The 7,627-nt window shown below is 44.7% G+C and overlaps 1 protein-coding gene across 1 annotated transcript in view; it reads right to left on the bottom strand.

Moving 5' to 3' along the window:
* Positions 1 to 7,627, bottom strand: part of FANK1 (fibronectin type III and ankyrin repeat domains 1) — a 76,141-nt gene that overhangs the window by 46,368 nt on the left and 22,146 nt on the right. The window lies entirely within an intron of this gene.

The following is a 7,627-nucleotide window of genomic DNA, read 5'->3' as shown; positions in this document are numbered from 1 at the left end:
TGTCCTCAGGTGTGGATGCTTTACCCCAGAGTTTGGTGTTGTCGGCGAACTTGGCCAGTCCACTTCTGATACCAATGTCCACATCATTGATGAAGATGTTAAATAGTATAGGGCCAAGGACAGAGCCTTGGGGGACCCCACTGGTCACAGGGCACCATGACGATTGACTTCCATCAACCACCACCCTCTGGGTCCTACCACGGAGCCAATTCCCCAGCCAGCAAATCGTGGTATGGCCAAGGCCGCAGTTAGCCAGTTTTACTAAGAGGTGATCATGGGATACCAGATCAAATGCTTTTTTAAAGTCAAGATATACGACATCAATCTCTTCTCCTTTGTCCAGGTGATAGGTCACCTGGTCGTAGAAGGAAATAAGATTGGTCAAGCAAGACCTACCCACAACAAACCCGTGCTGGTTATCCCTCAGGATGTTGCCATCAGCTAGTCTGTTAAGAATAGCCTCTTTGATAATCTTTTCTAAGACCTTCCGCAGGATAGAGGTCAGGCTGATGGGCCTGTAGTTTGCCAGATCCACTTTCCTCCCTTTCTTGAAGATCGGTACCACATTGGCCTTCTTCCAATCATCAGGCACTTCACCAGAGCCCCAGGAGTTCTCGAAGATCCATGCCAGGGGCTGAGCTATGATGCTAGACAGATCCTTGAGTACCCTGGGGTATAAACTGTCAGGGCCAGCTGACTTGAAGGTGTCCAGCCTCTCAAGGTGTTCCTTCACGAGGTCAGCATTGATGGGGGGTAAGGAATCTCCCTCACCTGGGCCTCCCTGTCCCGTAATGGACAGGGGTGTCCCATGGGACTGGGGAAAAACCGATGCAAAGTACCCATTTAGCAAGTTGGCTTTTTCCTGGGCATCAGTTGTCAGTTGTCCCATCTGGTTTAGCAGAAGTCCAATGTTACCCTTCCTTTTCCTCTGGCTCCCCACATATCTAAAAAAGGACTTTTTATTGTCCTTGATACTTGTAGCTAATTGGAGTTCTGTCGCAGCCTTGGCTTTCCTGGTTCACTCCCTGCAGGTCTAGACCAGTGCAGAGTATTCCTCCTTATTTATTCCTTCTTTAAAAAAATTCTAACTTATGGATCAAAAAAAGGAAAAATATGGAGGAAACATTTACAGATTGAGGGCCAGATTCTGATATACTTATTTAGAGAATCTCTGCCACTCGTACTAAAAACTGACCTACTCACAGGACCCAGATACTCATGGCTTGAGGCAGGGATAGTCAACCTGTAACATGCATTGCACGCATTTCACAAGAGGCACCAGCAGTCTGTGTGGCACATGACAGAATAGGATGGGCACTGGCAGCAGAGCAGCAGACAGGACAGGACACAAAAAACACAGCTAATCAGGCAGGGGAAAGATCAGTGGCACTAGGGGAGGATGTGGAACTCATTTGTGGCACTCCTGCCAAAAAGGATGAGCCACAGTAGCTTAAGGCATGACAGAATTTGGCCCTAAAAGAATAAGTCACAGGAAAAGTGTGATAAGAACAGATATTTATACAAAGGGTTTAATTTTAAGTACACACTAATATATACAAAAAAATATATTTTTACGATAGAAAACCACTGTTCTCAGGTTACTGAAAGATGATGGATAATGAGAAATATATTCAAGGATGAAAACACTTATATGTGCTGTTGCCCTCTAGGCATGCATGCTACCAACAACCCTGAAACATGGAAGATATCAAATTTTGCATTTGAGCAAAGAACAATTTTTCCAACTACTTAGATAATCTAATAAAAGACATCACATTTAACCAAAGAACCTTGTGTGTATAAGTATGCTGGCACTTCGGTCTACTTATCATTACCCTTTTTGTTTAAGTCATAAGATATTTCAACCAGTGGCGCAAGATGTACTTACCAGGTAGAGGTCAATAATACAAACTTTTTTCTCAGAGCAGATAAAGTGTGCCCATGCACATCTGCAAGTAAGGAGGGAAGAAATCCCCTGCAAAGGGATGTTCCTATATGCACCTGCAAGTAGGCCTGCTTCCCACTTACAAGTGCACACAGGGAAATCCCTTTACAGGGGATTTCTCCACATCAGCTGAAACTGTGGAGAGGGGAAATCCCATAGGCATTTACAGCCCATGCTGCAGCCAGGAATGTGCACTGGGTCAGCGTGTGTTTCCGACAGCAGCACAGGGAATGGGCTGCAAAGGCAGAGAGGGAACCTCCCCATGAGAGATCCCTTCTCTGCACTTGCAGGCCTAAGCAGGGAAATCACCTGCAGAGGGATTCCTCTACATATATCACTGCTGAACGGGTCCTGTGTCTGCAAGCAGTAAACCCCTGCTTGCAGACATGCACGCCAAAGCCCCAGGTTTCCCCACTTACCCAGACACATTGTGGAGGGGCTCATCTGGGTAAGTGCAGAAAGTGAGGCGGATGCTCCTAATGCCTGAGAAGCCTGATCCTGCCCCAGAATTCCCCAAGTGTGCAAGACCAGGCCTCTCAAGCTGGTGGAGTCCCTACCGCAGGGCAGCTGAAGAGCATGGGCAGCTTCGCACTGCCTGTGCTCTTCTGCCATAAACAACAGATGCGGGCCACAATAAAGTGGCACAGTTTATTACCACCTTCTGTCGCAGCCACAAATATGAGTATTTGTGGCAAGATGGAAAGTATGGACATCTGTTTGTTTTCATTTGTGCCACCATAAAAGTTTTAAGGGTGGCACAAAGGTGACATCTGTTTCCACCCTTAGGGATTAGAGCAAGTTTCCAGCTAAAGGCTAGCAGCCTAGATAAAACATATTCCAGTTGATGGCATGAGGCGGACACCTTTTCCCATCATAGGTCAAATAGTCACTAGCAGCAGAGGGTACTAATTCAACTATAGTCATCCACACACACTAGTTAAAAGACCCACCAGATACAGAGCCTTAAGCAGCCAGCATTATTACCTAAACACCAAGGAAGAAATTTCAGTCAGGCAATAACACAACTATTTATATGTTAGTAAAGCTCAAGCCAAGTTGTAGCCTTATCATGTTGCATTTGCTGTAATTTATGAAATAATTAATACTGAAGTATGCAGATCAGGACATTAGCTCATTTACATCAAATCAGCAGATTTCTGACCTTTCAGCCTTAGCAAGTATGTGTCATAGCCAGTGAGCTGCATCATCTACCACATGAAAAAGAGAAGCAGAGATGTTTTAGATTTTTAGTCTGATAGATTTATCTGTGGGTATATTGAGCACACACACAAACACTTAATAAAATTCAAGACAATGAAAAACGATACCTCTTTTCAATTACTTTCATAGTTGGTGTGGAAGTTAAGAACAAAAGAGGTAGATCTGGAAAGTGAAGAAAAGTCATCGTTTAAGAATGGTTCATGGGCTTAAGCAGCTGTTCTAACCATGAGGGATTTGTTGTAGTTGATCAAGTCTTTCTACAAGAAAGGCATAAACAGCCAAATTAGGAGATGTTAAAATTACTAGAGTCCAAAATTCTTATAATTTTGTTTTGCTATGTACTGCTATGTATGCAATGTACGTGCACTTGCTTTGTAGTGTTATGCTATACATTCCAGGCAATAGGCAGTGCTAATAGGTAGTGTTAACCTCCTGTTGCTTCCTCCTCTAGTGGTTGAAAAGCATTTGTTTAAGTATTTCTGTTCTGTAGAATAAAGATGACTGCCCTGTTGCTCCTCATGTGATTTCACTAGGACTGAAAATACCTTGCAATGCACCAAACCAGTGAAAGAGATGGGATCCCAGTAAATAAAAATGTTTCCAGTACTTCATCCTAAACCAGTGTTTCTCAAGCGGGGTGCCACAGCACACTGGGGTGCCGCACATGAGATCCTTTTAAGGGTACATCAGGGTGCCACGCATTAGGACTGTTAGATGTGTAAACACCTATGAATGACGCACAAGATACACCCAGAGATTTCAAATTGAGATTTAAATTTCCATAACATAAAAAACATTTTACCCATTGTGATCTTTCTGGATCCTTACAACAGAAGAATTGCTCTATTTTTCCATAGTCAAAAAGAGACAGAAAGCTAAGAGTCAGCATTTTCTGAGGGTTCCTGGAGTCCAAAACATTAAGAACCATTGTAGCAGATAGATGTTGGTTTTGACTGGTAAGAACTTGGCTACCTGAGACACCATCCCGCTTCTTGCTATACTGTTGCTGTGCTCAACTACACTGTAGAAGAGTGATTCAAAACCAGGGTGGTCTGGCATCCTGGGTGTTGCAAGAAAAATCAAATTTGGTCATGTCAAGTTGACTGAACTCCCAGAAGCCTCTTCGAGATGACTCAGTTAAGAATTGGCAATGACTGTGGCCTAAAGTTAACCATAAAATGAATGCCAGAGAACATTCAGAACAATAGAACCATAAATTAAGAAGATAACATGGTGACCACTGGGGCTAATTAGTGTGGGATCAGGACAATAACAGGAAAATATTCCAGGCTGTGCTATTATGAAGTTTCCAAGATATTATATAACAAGCTTGGCTAGCCTTACTAATGGTGACATCACTAAAGGGTTAAAGAACCTAAACAAGTGAAATCACTGTTTGCTATTTGCTGTCTGAGTTGCCTGCATGGACTTCGGAGGGAGACACCTGCATGGATTTCTAAAGGAAGACCAAGCCTTCAGACTTGGAACAGCAAGTAAGGAAGCTCTCCCAGTATGGCTGACTGAAGGAAGTGCCCCATGAGTAACAGCTCTAGACAGACTGTGATGCAGTGAGGAGTCACATTAACGTGCTTAATTTTTGGTAATTGCCTGTTTATATTCTGGCAATCTCAGTAAAGTTGACTACTTGTATACTCAGGGTACCATACACTGTTAGGTGTGCAAACATGATTCACAAGATAAATGCAGAGATTTCATATAGGAATCCATAGCATTAAAAATATTCTCACATATTGCAATCTTTCTGAGTTCTGTGCAACAGAAGAATTGCTCTATTTATTATTCTGTAGTCAAAAAACAAGGGAAAACTGAGAGTTGGCATTTTTAGAGGGGTACCTTGGGTCTATTCAAGGTGCCTCAAATCTAAAAAGGTTGAGAACCACCCGTGTACTATTAACCATAAACTATTAACTACCTGTATAAAATCAGAAGGAACCCGATTAAAAAAACCTGCAAATACATAATGCTAACCTTAAAAGCAACGTAGCACCTCTCTCCCCTCCCTGCCAAGTGGCAAATTTGCTCCTGGACAAATAAGGAGCTATCTTCTAACACTTTCAAATGTCACAGCTTAGCTTCCGCTTGGACAGAGCTCCTCTCTGATTTAGTCAACTGTTTTACCAATTACATTCCCACACTGCTTTGTATACTCGTAGCCCAAGACACACTGCTTCTCTTTCTGACCTCTACTGTTCTGAGATCAGTGACCAGATATCATCTCTCACTTTAAATTTCAAAACACAGCCAGATACTCAAGTGCTCTGAAGAACAAATCCTCACAGCACACCACCTTGCTCTGTATGATCTGCAGGTCCTGCATCTTCTTACATTCTGAGGCTAGCTAAAGGTTCAGCAAAATCACAGAAACATGGACATCTATGAAACCAGAGCATTCCAGAAAGCAGCAGTGTAATGTCTTGCAGTGCCTACTCAAAGGCCAAGAACCTTAACTGTGGCTACACATAGTTATGGGATATGAACTCAGGAACTGGCTGAACCCCAGTTCCTTATTATGAAGAGCTGGCCCATTTTAGAGGATGTCAGGATCAAAGTACATTTTGTGGCTGGTTTTCAAAGGCAAACTTTGAAAAGACTGTGATCAGCACCAGAGGACTGCATGGTCAAAGGGCCAGAATATATTCACAGGCAAAGAGCCAAAAGTCACCTGAGCCCAATACTCTACCTGAATCATCATCCCCTTCTCTCCCCCAGCCTACAACTCAGCACAATGCTGGTCAGCACCAGAGATGCAGATGAGAAGTACAGAAGTGCATACCTCCTGGATTAGCTGTCTGCATATGCCAATGCATGACCATCTGGAGGTTATGTTGCTGTGCCTAGAGTCTGTTATCATGGACAGATGCAAGCCAGCGTGCCATCCATGTGCCACCGCTCCCTTCCTTCCAACTTGCAAGGAGAACAGCCAATACTTGTATACACAGACCACTGCCAAATGGCCAGGATATGGGTTCCCCAAAGCCCCAGTGACTTAATATGCACATTCAGCACTCTCACTACCACCTAGAACCACCAACATTGCTTTTCTCCCAACCTCTCCTTGCACTAAATTCAAAATGCAGTGTCATACAGCAGCTTGATACACCAGTCTATCATAGCAAAACACCCTGAATCCCAGGAGCTGCACGTGGCAGCATGGAACCAGCTCCGCCCAGCCCACTGGTGTGCGCCTTTGGACCAGACCAGACTGGCTCAGTGCCAGCATGTGGGGTCCCAGCACTACAGGCAGGAGCCACACACCATTGGGCCAGACGTGCTCTGTGCCTCCACAAGGAGTTTCCAGCACTCCAGTAGGGAGCTATATGTGGAGGTACAGAGCCAGCCCAACCCAGCTCAGCCACATGCGCTCCTAGCTGCAGTGCCGGGAACCCCATGTGCTGACATGGAGCCAGCCCAGCCAACAGGATGGTACACAGCTCCCCAAAGGAAAGCCAGGAGCTGCACGTTGTGGCAGGGAGCCCACCCAGCCCAATGGCACGTGGACTGGGAGCCACAGGGAGTTGAGCGCCATCACAAGCCCCATACCCCTTCATAAGCCCCCACACCCACCCACACACATACCCACACACCCCTTCACAAATCCCAAACATACACCCACCCCCGCAACACACACAATATACAAGACATTATTTTTGAGCTATTATGCAATCACCTCTATATAGCAATGCAAACACGCATAAATCAGGACAAAATATTTTTGAAATAAAATTAAAATGTGTTATAGTAGATATCTGAGTATATGTTTTGGTTTTTTTCTGGCACCAACATGGCAACCCCCCTTCCCAAAAGGAGTACTTTAGAGGGGAAAAGTGGGGGGCTTCCAGTGACAAAGGTCTGGGGTTAAGGGAGGGACTTCCGGTCCCAAGATGGCAACCAGGGGGCAGGTTACCTGTGAAGGTGCAGGGCTACCCTTGAGTTCCTCAACAGCTCACCAAAATTCATTAAGTGGCCCTCCAGCTGAAATAATTACCCACCCCTGTGATAGAAAGTTACATCTAGTTTGACCGGCAGAGGCAGTATACTAAGCTGAACCATGGACGGGGCCTAACACTCAACCTCCTTCCATACTGTTAGTGCCAATCCCACTTTGATCCAGGAGAAATTCAGTGACCACCCAACTGAAACCACTTGAGAGTACCTTGATCTGGAAACAGTAGCACACGAGCAGCAACAGCCCTAGTCACAATTATTATATGACTGGGAACCAAGCTGTTTAGACTTTTAGACTGCTTACAGACACACACACACACAAACCCCCAGCACTTTACTTTAAACTCCACATGCCCTGCACCAAGCCCAGTGCCTGCCCAAAAGAGCCATTGCATTAGTTGGACCTGGCTCACGCAACAACTGTATAGATCAGGCGCTTTCGTGGGGCTTTTTGGCACTTTTATCTAATAGCTGACTGAATCAGCTATTAGATAA

Source organism: Alligator sinensis, unplaced genomic scaffold (genome assembly GCF_000455745.1).
Source record: "Alligator sinensis unplaced genomic scaffold, ASM45574v1 scaffold193_1, whole genome shotgun sequence".
Taxonomy (NCBI): domain Eukaryota; kingdom Metazoa; phylum Chordata; order Crocodylia; family Alligatoridae; genus Alligator; species Alligator sinensis.
This window is presented reverse-complemented; position numbering and strand designations above follow the sequence as displayed.